The sequence below is a fragment of the Zonotrichia albicollis genome, chromosome 1 (genome assembly GCF_047830755.1).
Source record: "Zonotrichia albicollis isolate bZonAlb1 chromosome 1, bZonAlb1.hap1, whole genome shotgun sequence".
In the NCBI taxonomy this organism is placed as follows: domain Eukaryota; kingdom Metazoa; phylum Chordata; class Aves; order Passeriformes; family Passerellidae; genus Zonotrichia; species Zonotrichia albicollis.
Window position 1 is genome coordinate 1,432,294 of NC_133819.1, and position 11,889 is coordinate 1,444,182.

General features: G+C 45.6%; 1 long non-coding RNA gene across 2 annotated transcripts; it reads right to left on the reverse strand.

Moving 5' to 3' along the window:
- Positions 1-3,651: 3,651 nt before the first annotated feature.
- LOC141728764 (uncharacterized) lies at positions 3,652-11,320 on the reverse strand. 2 transcript variants are annotated; one of them, XR_012579932.1, is made up of 2 exons: positions 10,750-11,320; positions 3,652-4,778 (listed from the first exon to the last, which is right to left on the reverse strand). It is a non-coding gene; the product is annotated as an uncharacterized LOC141728764 (long non-coding RNA). The 2 variants fall into 2 exon arrangements; XR_012579935.1 differs by lacking the exon at positions 10,750-11,320 and adding an exon at positions 10,031-10,741.
- Positions 11,321-11,889: the final 569 nt, after the last annotated feature.

Consider the following 11,889-nt stretch of genomic DNA (forward strand, 5'->3'; position numbering starts at 1 on the left):
CTTCCTCATCCATTTCTCTTTATTAAACTAATTTGAATCAGCCCTCACTTTTCCAAGATTTTCTAGACCCAATTCCTGTAAACATTCAGGTCTCACTTATGTGAGTGGAAAATGAAAATATCCCAGGAATATGAGTGGGGTTATATCAGATTTTCCCTGGATGTGAGGGTGGGTTTTGGTGACAGCAGGGTCAGTTCTCAATTTTATTGCTTTATTTTGCAGTGAAGTTTTTGAAGCAGAATAATTCCCTTTAAACCTGATTTATTTCCTTCCTCTTCTGAGTATTTCCTTGTTATTTGGCTTAAATTTCATCAAAATAATTTGGAAAAATTAAAACCCTGTTTTTGTTCTTAGAGCTGAACTAAGTGAACATGTTTTAATTCTCCAAAATGTGGATAAAGCATTTTTATCAACTCTTTTCCTTCATGTTTTATTTCATTTTTGGTCAAATATCATAAAATACTGTATTTATTATAAAACCATCTTCTGAGTTAAAAGGCAAATCAGCATGAGGATCAATATGATTTTCTGATTTTCTAAGAAGTGATCCCAAAAACTTGACAAATATTCTCTCCCAGACCTTTTCTGTCTTCAATGTTATTACAGAAGAGATCTTTGCTTCTCCCTAATCCAAATCTCTCCTAAATTCTTTATTTTATTATTCCATAATCCAAGACTAAAGGAGAAGTCATTGGTTTATTTTTTGGGTGATTTTTTTTCCTTGTGCAGTAATCTCCTTGACCAGCCATCTCCCCTTCTCCCAAATATCTTCTATTTAATTTTTTTCTTTTTCTTTTTTCTCTCTTTTTTTTTTTTTTTATTAAAATCTATTTCTTATTTTTTCATGTTGAAACCCAGTGACTTTAAATGCCACTGAGAAGCTGTTTTTGCTTCAAGCCTGGACTCAGAACCTGAAATTCCCTCCTGGATGAATCCACTCTCTGGGAGTATTTCATTTTCCTAATTACCATTGATTTAATCACTGTAGAGCCTCTTGCTGCAAACCAATGTGAATTTTTTGCTGGCTCTGTGTGGTTTCTCCTGTTGAGGACATCCAAGATGGCCAAGGGATGGGATCCAATGGGATCAGAGGCCTTTGGATCACTCTGTGCCTTGGTATTTATGACACGGAGCCATTCCAGGCCCACTACCGCTATTGCCGATTGCATCTCCCACAAAACCCTTCCCATTCCCCTTCAAATCCTTCAGAACATTGACATCCAAATGAATTTTGGGTGTCGTGGGATCCCAAGTCATCTCTTGGCCCGGTGAGAAGCTTCAGATGCCACTGGGGATCTCCGACCAGGGAATTATGGAATTTTGGAATGGTTTGGGTTGGATGAGACCTTAAAGATCCACCCAATGTCACCCCGTGGATGGGCAAGGACACCTTCCACCATCCCAGGGTGCTCCAAGCCCTGTCCAACCTGGCCCTGGACATTTCCAGAGATCCAGGAGCGGCCACAGCTTCTCTGGGAACCTGTGCCAGGCCCTCAGCACCCTCACAGAGAAGAATTCCTTCCCTCTATCCCATCTAACCCTGCCCTCTGGCAGTTTAAACCCAAATCCCATGGAATATCAATGCATGGCTTGGCTGACCCCTCACTAGTGGGGAAATGATGAATCTGATCCATCACTCCATTAGCGTGGGATTCCCCTCACCTAATTTTCTGTACCCAATTGAAACTGGAGGAACAAACTTACAATTTACCCTCCAAAGAGTAATTTCAGTTTTTTTAGATTATTACATTAATAATTGAATGTTTCCAGGAGGTGATTGGGAGTCACCTGTTGGGGATATTTCACTTCCCGGTGGTTAAACTGAGGTGGGAAGGATCCCATTCTCCTGCTGCTTTGGAAGCTCCACCCTGAAATTCCTGGATATAACTTTCCTCATCTTATAGCGTGATTCTGCTGAGTTCCACCCTTTCAGCTCAGGGGTGGTTTCACCCCTCATTAATTTTAAGGAAATAGAAGGAAAAGTTGCTTTTTTTTCTGATTATTTATTTTCAATTTTCTGCCACTTGATTTGCGGAGAAAGGAAGAAACCTCACAACTTGTAAAAGTTGTAAAGCCCGGTATGCCTTTATTACGACGCGCGTCGGACGCAAGCCTCCCAAAAGGCGTGCGCACCCCTGGAGACTCCGAGTCCCCTTTTTATCCCCCCTTCCAAATGCATATGCATACAGTTTCAAATTAAGTTCATACATATTCATTCCACGCGACATTTAGCACTAATTCTTCTTTATCGAAGGAATTCCTAGGTCGGGGGCAGATTGACCTCGCGGTTTTCTGTTTTTCTTTCTCTGTCTCCTTGCTGTCTCTGGAATGCGGCCTCTCCTTCAGCTTTAGCTCCACAGACCCTTCACCTCTCCTAGACACTTTACCTAGTTCAGGATGGATTACTCTGTCTCATTCCCCCCTTTCCTAGGAAATAAGTAAATTCTTTTACTTAAGGAAAATTTCCATGACAATAAGTGTCTTTTAGCGCTTTACCATGTGCATTTGACAAAGAGGTGAGTACAGCTATTTGTTGTAGCATCTTACAGTTCCAAATTAACAATATAATAGACAATCCTAAGCTTATCCCAACTAATATTAATAAAACTACAATGGGGTGACACAACTTATTAAGGACTCCATTCGCAGTTGGTGACCATCCAAAGATCACATCCCACCAGTGATGAGTCATATCTTGTCTTATTCTCTGTAGAACCCTGGTTATCTCCTTTGTATCATGTTGGACAGTAATTAATGTTTTCTTTCCACTCTCCTGAATTTCTTTCAAGATTTCCAATAGGTCTTGGTGTTTAATTAATTGTTTTACCAATGTAAGGTTCATCCCAATAGGGGTAGGTAGTAGTCTGTGATACATCGTGTAATTAGCCTGAATCAGCTGGTGGGATGTCACTGGGGCCAAGTACGAAAAATCACACCCGGTAATCTCAACAAAATTACAAATACAAAAGTTAGAATGATTTCTACTAGACAGAACAACATTATTGCTATCAACTTTTACTGCAGCACAGGCAGTCCTCAGACACACACATCCATTCCCAGTATATACAAGCACAGTTTTCTGGTCGGTGACTGGATGAACTTCAAAGTGACAAATACTCTGTTCAGTGTCCAGGCACACGTCCTGAGCATTAATAGTGTTGCTCTCACAAATGAATCCCATCTGTTCTCTAGTAATGCAGGACTCTACATTTACTGTCTGCCACTTTTCATTCACCTTTCGTGCCCACACTCTATGTTCTGAAGGATAGAGTATTGTTTTTTCATGGTTTAACCCTAGGGCAATGATGGGATGGATAACAAAAACTGTGGCATTACGTATGGTAAGCACAAAGGCAGTTGCTACATTATAAACGGGATCATAGGTGAAATTCACCATAGTCCACCAAGACTGGAACTTCCTTTCAAAATCGATAGCATTATCCCACACAATCTTTCGAATTTCAGCTGGAAAATTACCTTCATTCCCTTCCCGTATGATCAGAGCTGCTGTTGCCTGCACCCATAACTGTGCTTGTATACAACTGAGAGCTAAAGACACATTGTCTTGGACTGCACCAAGTGCTTCTGTTATTAACCTGTGGTCTTGGTCCCCGGTCGTTTCCCATTTTGACAGTACTTTTGAAATCTGCCACTGGCTAGTTCCTAATGCCAACAGAGATGATTGTAAGGGTTGCCTCAATTTTGTTAGGCTGCCTGCTGCAGTGATCAGTTTATTCATCAGTATCTCTGAATCAATTCCATTCAAAACTCCTAATCCTGTCCCTAATAGGCCAGTTAGATCCCTTCTCATTCTGCTCCTGAGGTATGTCTGTTTTTGCAGCCATGTTGTCCAGCCCTCAAAGGAAGTTTTCAGGAAGGAGGAGCAGACTGGTTGGATTTTTGAGATGTTAATTTGCATTATCAGCTCCACACGTTTGAGAGACCATTCTGGATTGAACAATAGTTGTTGTTCACCCACATTCTTTACTACGTAGGGGCCAACTCCATACAACTCGGGTTCAAGTTTGGGTTGGGTCTGAACTATTTGGGTCTTGGTGTGGGCTGTGTAGGGTCCTGCTGTGGTGAAAGGTGTAGTGTCTATTTTGAATTTAAATGAAAGCCCAATATCTTCCTGTGCCCAAAGGCAAGTTATTTCCACAGGCTGTATTAAGGTGAAATTACACCAGCAGTCTGATTCATTTAGGCTATCACAGATTTCCTGGCGTTCATATTCATCAGGAGAAATTGAGACACTAATTTCATTTGGTTTCTTATGGGCTGTCCCATTTATCATCCGGCACCCTACCTTGATTTCTTCTCCTCTAATCCCTTGAAGTGTCCATAGTTTCTGTTCCTGCCATTCCTGCCCCTCATATACCTGATCTCCATGAATTACCACAATGGACAGGTTTAAATTCTCAGAAAGTTCTCCCATGGATCCAGTATACTGATTAAACGCCCGGGACCAAGGCCATTTAACATTGCTCTGAATAAAGGTACTCTCAAGTTCTAAAACTTCAGTCATGATTATACACAAAATGATCCTACAAACTAAAACGTGAGCTACTCCCCACCGCAATTTACTCATTTTGCCCAAGCAAGTTTTAGTCTCAGTTCATTGTCTCCTGGAGTCACTCCTCAAGGGGTCTCTGGGCCTTCTTCACCCGGGAGTGATGAATCCAGGCGTTCTGCTCCTTGATTTTGATTGCAGTGAAGGTGGTGAGAAGCACTTGGAACGGTCCCTCCCACTGCGGTTCCAAAGTTTTTTCTGTAAGAGACTTAACATATACATAATCTCCAGGCTGTATGTTATGTACTGGCCCATCTAACTCCCGGCTCCGAGTTCCTGCCACATGTTTTTCAATTTCTCTGAGCTGTTTGTTTAAGGCCACCATGTAGGTGGCTAATGTCACCTCTCCAATGTGGGTGGACATTCCCTTTTGTATTCCATATGGTCTCCCATAGAGTATTTCAAAAGGGCTTAACTTTTCTTTAGCTCGAGGTTTAGTTCGAATTCGCAATAGTGCTAGTGGAAGAGCTTGGGGCCAGGGCAGATTTGCTTCCTGCCCCAGTCTTATGATTTGCTGTTTAATCAAATGATTCATTTTCTCCACCTGACCACTTGATTGGGGGTGGTATGGGGTGTGGAGCTCCCAGTCTATGCCCAGATGGCTACTAATTTGTTGCACTATTTTGGAAATGAAATGTGATCCTCTATCTGAGGACATTGTGGCTGGAACTCCAAAGCGCGGTATTATCTCTTGTAATAACACCCTGGTCACCTCTCTAGCTTTGACAGTTCTGGTGGGGAATGCTTCTGGCCACCCTGAAAATGTATCTGTCAATACCAACAAATATCGATACCCCCCTTTCCTTGGGAGTTCTGAAAAGTCAATTTGCCACTGTTGTCCAGGCCCATGGCCCCTCCCAATCTGACCAAGTTTCGGCCTGGGGATATTTTTGGGATTAGTCTGGAGGCAAAGATCACACTGTCGAGTTACCTGAGTAATAGTGGCATATAAATTTCTAGCAACAATCCTCTCAATCAGGTATGTGTATAGGGCATTTATTCCCCAGTGTGTTTTCTGGTGTTCTTCCCTTACTAATGACCACAACAAATGGGAAGGGATTACCAGTTTCTTTTCAATGGTAGCCCACCCTTCTTGGCTATATGTCCCTTTTTGATCTTCAATTAATTTCCTATCTCTCTTGCTATATTCTGGCTTACCTTCAAGGGAGATTTGTCCGTCTGGGATAAGGACTCCTTCAGTAGCTACCTCCCCTTTTGCTGCTTCTTTTGCCTCTCTATCCGCCAGCTCATTTCCTTCTTCCAATTCTGAGCTCACTTTTTGGTGTGCCTTAATGTGCATAATTGCTACCTTTTCAGGCAGTTGAACTGCTTCCAGCAGCTGGATTATTTCTTGTGCATGTTTGATGTTCTTTCCCTGTGAGGTCAGCAGCCCCCTCTCCTTCCAGATGGCCCCATGTGCATGTACAACTCCGAATGCATACCTCGAGTCTGTGTAGATGTTTATTCTCCTCCCTTTTGCCCTTTCCAAGGCACGGGTCAGGGCAATTATCTCGGCCTTCTGCGCGGAGGTGCCTGTTGGTAAGGGTCCAGACTCGATTACCTCTCTATAGGTGGTCACTGCATATCCAGCATATCGCTTCCCATCAGCAACGTAGCTGCTCCCATCAGTGAACCAGGTCTCTGCGTCGTCCAGGGGGGTATCCTTTAAGTCCGGGCGGCTGGAGTAGGTAGCTTCAATGGTCTCCAGGCAATCGTGGTGTACTGCCTCTCCTTGGTTTCCACTGAGAAAAGAAGCTGGGTTGACAATGTTAGTCACCACGATCTCTACATCATCTTGCTCCACCATAATGGCCTGGTATTTCAGAAACCTCTGCGGTGAAAGCCAGTGGCCACCCTTTACTTCCAGTACTGCGGACACTGTATGGGACACTAGCACAGTCATTTTTTGTCCCAGGGTAAACTTGCGTGCCTCTTGGATGTTCAGCACAACTGCTGCTACAGCTCTGAGGCAACCTGGCCATCCTTTGGCTGTTGCATCTAGTTGCTTAGAGAGGTAAGCGACTGCCCTTCGGTATGGACCCAAGTCTTGAGCCAGTATTCCCAGGGCAATTCCCTGCTTCTCATGGGAAAATAGGAAAAATGGTTTACTCACATCTGGAAGTCCCAAAGCTGGAGCTGACATGAGGGCATCCTTTAGCTGGTGAAAAGCCCGTGTTGCTTCTTTCGTCCACTGGAGATCTCTGTTTCCATTGGCAATAAGAGCATAGAGGGGTCTGACGAGTAGTCCATAATTATAGACCCACAGCCGGCACCACCCTGCCATGCCTAGGAACGTTCGGAGTTCCTTTATGGTCTGGGGTTTTGGGGTTTGGCATATGGCTTCCTTGCGAGCCTGCCCTAAAGTCCGTTGCCCAGCACTCACCTCGTACCCCAGGTAGACTACTTTCTGTTTCACTATCTGTGCCTTTTTCTTGGATATTCTGTATCCTTGGAGTCCTAGGAAATTCAAAAGGCTTACCGTCCAGGCCACACATGCTTCCCTTGTCTGAGTGGCCAGTAGAAGGTCATCAACATACTGCAAAAGCCTCCCTTCTTTCTGTGGGGCTTCCCAGGATTCCAGATCCTTTGCAAGTTGTTCCCCGAACAGGGTGGGGGAATTTTTCCAACCTTGTGGTAGTCTGGTCCATGTGAGCTGGGTTTTGCGCCCACTTTTAGGGCTTTCCCATTCAAATGCAAAGAATTTTTGGCTGGCTTCATGGATGGGGAGGCAAAAGAAGGCATCCTTTAAATCTAGAACAGTGAACCAGGTTAGCTCAGGTGTTAAGCAAGTTAATAAAGTGTATGGATTGGCTACAACCGGATACAGATCTTCTGTTATTTTATTGATAGCCCTTAAATCCTGTACTATCCGGTATGTCCCATCAGATTTTCGAACAGGCAGGATGGGAGTATTAAAATCAGATTGGCATTCCTTCAGCAATCCTAGTTGCAGAAAATTTTCGATTATTGAGCTGATTCCCTCCCTGTCCTCTTTCCTTAGGGGGTACTGCTTGATTCTCACTGGCTGCGCTCCTTCCTTGAGTTTGATTACTATGGGAGAGGCATTTTTTGCCCTTCCTGGCACATCAGAGGCCCACACCCCGGGAAATACCTGACTTAATATTTCCTCATCAATTTCTTCCTTAATGCCAGTAGCAGTCAGAGTTAAACTTAGTGCCTCTATGTACTTTTGATCATTCACCTCCAGAGTAATTTCCCCATTCTTGAATATGATGGTGGCTTGTAATTGTTCCAATAAATCTCTCCCCAAGAGTGCTCTTGGTGAATTAGGCATGTATAAGAACTTATGAATACCCCATTGTTTTCCCAATTTGTACTTCAAAGGTTTGCAAAAATATGCCCTTTCAGACTGGCCAGTTGCCCCCTGTACTACAACATAATCATTTTCCACAGGCACTAAGGCTTTATTTAGGACTGAATATGTAGCTCCTGTGTCAACTAAAAATTCTACCCTTTTCCCTTCTTCCCCCAGCCTCATTGTTATAACCAGTGGATCCGCTGGGGCAGGATCCCCCGGTCCTCCTCAGTTGTTTTGTACGTGTGCAGCCATCTGTTGGTCACTCCTTCTTCGTTCTGGGCATTGGTCTTTCCAGTGACCAATTCTTTTGCAGATTGCACACTGGTCCCTGCCCAACCGAGGTGGTCCTTGTCTCGGTGGGCCCTGGTTGTGTTTCCTCTGCCTTTCCTCCTGTACCACCGCCACCAACCTTTTCATTCCCCGTTTATATCCTTCCTCCCGGTTACTAAATACTCTCCAGGCCTCTTCTAACAAGGCTTCAAGATTTCTCGCGTCTGCTCCCCGAATCTTCTGAAGTTTACGTCTGATATCTCCAGCAGACTGCCCCAAAAATGAATTAACTAGTTGGTTTATCCCTATCTCAGACTCCGGATCTAATGATGTATGACGACGCATGGTATCCCTTAAACGCTCTAGAAATTCAGATGGAGTCTCAGAAGGTCCCTGCTTAAGTGAATATAAGGCAGACCAGTTTATGGTTTTTGGAATAGCTCTTTCCACCCCTGTTACTATCCACTCTTGATACTCTGTTAATTTCTTTACCTCTGCCGACACATTAGGGTCCCATTCTGGGTCTTGGAGGGGGAAATGTTGTTTTACATCCAGCTGGGTGGCTTTACAGTAATCCTCCGCCAAATTCCCAGCTGTCTTTAAGATCAGCTGCTTCTCTGTCTCAGTGAAAGCATCCAGTAGTAGCTGGATGTCAGCCCAGTCTGGGTTGTGCTGTTTGATAACATACCTTAGGCGTTTGGCAGTGAGTATCGGGTCAACACGGTAATTCCTCGCAACCCTTTCCCATGCTTCTAAATCAAGGGTGGTAAATGGCACTTTAATCATTAATCTACCCCCTTCTGGCCCCACTGCCTGTCGCAGAGGGGCCTGTAGCACTACTTGCCTCCTAGTCCTAGATGCAATTGGACTCCCACGGATGGGGTGGGATCTAGTAGATGTGCCTTCCCCACCTGAGTCCTCCTCCTCCCTTTTGGGGAGGCTTCCTTCCTCCTCATCCTCAGCATCAGCCTCGACTTCCCTAACCATCCCCCTTCGGGGAGGAGCTGGAGGATGTTTCACCCACTCAAATGTGTCCCGTTCTTGCTCCTCAGAACCATAGACCTTATCTGATCTCATACACCGTTGTCCTATACTGCATGCTGAACAGCAGCGTTTGATTTGCCCTCTCTTTGCCTTGTTATCCCTTTCAAGGGCCAAGACCAGTGGGTCTGAGGGTGCCTTAATCCCACAGTCCCTCTGCCACTCTTGGTGGTTTCTTAAAACAAAAAACATATCAGCATACGAGACCTCATTCCATTTACCCTCCCGTCTTAGAAACAACATCAACTGCAGTAAAGTATTATAGTCCAGGGTTCCAGTGGGTGGCCACCTTGCCCCGTCCTCTAGCCTATATAAGGGCCACCAGCGTGTGCAATACTGGATTAGATCCTTTTTATTCTCAGAGCCCCCCCGGCTAGTGATTTCCTTCCAGTGGGCCAAGATGCACCCTAAGGGGCTGGCCTGCGGAACTTCCTTACTCTGGTTAGTTCCCATTATCTCCTTCTTGCTCTGTCCCGCTTCCACCCAAACCTCTTTTCACAGGACTTCACAGTAGCTTCCCAGTCCTCCTCCCACACACCCCAAGTGGCAGGTACCAGATGTGATTTCCCACACACAAGTTTTAAGATCTTAGGCTCTGAATCAGCTTGATCAGGAACCTCTCGTTCACACCTGGGGCACGTGCCCCGTCGCCTGCTAGAACAACAATACCAGCGTTTCCCACAAACTACGCGCTGTAATAATACCCACGCAGCGTGCCAGCCTCTTGATGCGCCAAAGGTTACTCGAAATTTCCCGCAAAAGCAAGCTATTCCATTTATTACAGGGAGCTCTAAATTTTCTACGGCAGGCTGTTCCCAGTCCAGACTTACAAGAATGCCAGCTGAAGTCCGGTAGAGTCCCTCTAAGTGAACTCGTTCGTCTCCTCTATTTATCCAAAAATTCACCGGATTCACGAACTCCCAAGGGTCGAGTCCAAACCACTGAGGCAGAGGAACCCCTCGGGTTCGTCTAGCCACGGTGAAAGCACGCACAACCTACACCACAATTTACCACTTTTACTCAAAAAAACGCCCTCGCGCACGCTTTTCACAGTTCTCTCTGTTTTCTCCGTCGGGTGCTCCCCGCCCCCGCACAGCCTGCTTCGGTCGGTGTTTACTCAACCTCTCAAGCGGCGGGCAGAACTTTCGCCCCCCCGCACAGCCTGCTCTCTATATATCATACACTTTATACACTTACACAACTTACAAATACAGCGCGCTGATCACACAATACAACACACAGCAACACAGTGTCCGGACACCACTCACACACGCACAAACAGAAGAAACATACGCGAATTCAGCTCTGCCCCATCAGAATCTGAATTCTAATACACGCATACACGGGTTCACCCGGCTTACACCCGGAGCCGCTGGCAGTCCTGCTCTATCAGGACGACGATGGAACGAACCCCGTCTCTAATACGGCCGCTCTATCGGCCGCTCTATCGGCCGCTCTATCGGCTGATCCCCAGACGTCTCTGGGTCGTTAATTCCCTTGTTCTTTCCTTGTTCTTCCCTCCCCCCCCCCAGGGGCCCCTAGTACATACCGTGTCCTTCTCCGCGGCCAGCAGGTTCTTGTCTGTCCCGGCAGGAGGCAAGTCGAGGCGAGCGGAACTTCCTCCAGGAAAATCCTGGGGTGCGCCTAGGAGTCCGTCGGTCCCCCCCCCGCCCCTGCGGGGACAGAGATGGAGACGGAAAATATCTCCTGAATCTCCTGGCTGGCTCGCCAGAATGATTTGCGGAGAAAGGAAGAAACCTCACAACTTGTAAAAGTTGTAAAGCCCGGTATGCCTTTATTACGACGCGCGTCGGACGCAAGCCTCCCAAAAGGCGTGCGCACCCCTGGAGACTCCGAGTCCCCTTTTTATCCCCCCTTCCAAATGCATATGCATACAGTTTCAAATTAAGTTCATACATATTCATTCCACGCGACATTTAGCACTAATTCTTCTTTATCGAAGGAATTCCTAGGTCGGGGGCAGATTGACCTCGCGGTTTTCTGTTTTTCTTTCTCTGTCTCCTTGCTGTCTCTGGAATGCGGCCTCTCCTTCAGCTTTAGCTCCACAGACCCTTCACCTCTCCTAGACACTTTACCTAGTTCAGGATGGATTACTCTGTCTCACACTCAACTCCCTGAATTTCAACAACCCCTCGGCTATAATAAGCAAACAGCAGGCAGAAATACAGATTTATGGCAGAAATACACTTGGCTGGATCCCTTTTCCCTGGATATTCCCAAAAGCTGCGTGGTTCCTCCACTCCTCCAACCTCAATGTACATAACAAATTCCTTTTGTTTGTTTTTTGTCACTTCCAGGCTGAAAGTCCATAACTAACAGCAAATGGTGGTTTGTTTTCCATGCCATGGTTGTGTTATTTATGTCCTGGCTGGGTTTACAATTTTCCCTCCCCATTTCTCGAAGAAAGGCCTCTGATGGCCATTAATTTGATGATGTATCTGGAAGGAACGTGCCAGCACTTGTCTCCCAATAAATTGGAATGGACAGGAATGGGTTTGGGCCATTGCCAGATAATTGGGTTTGTGGGTTTTGCTACTCGGGCTGATTTGGACAGAAGAGCTGCGTTTAACATCTGTGTAAAACCAGAGCAAGAGAGGCGGGGCAGAAAAGCAGAGGGGGAATAAACAGCCACCTTTTCACCAAAAAAAAGGAGATTTTTGCTGCCCTC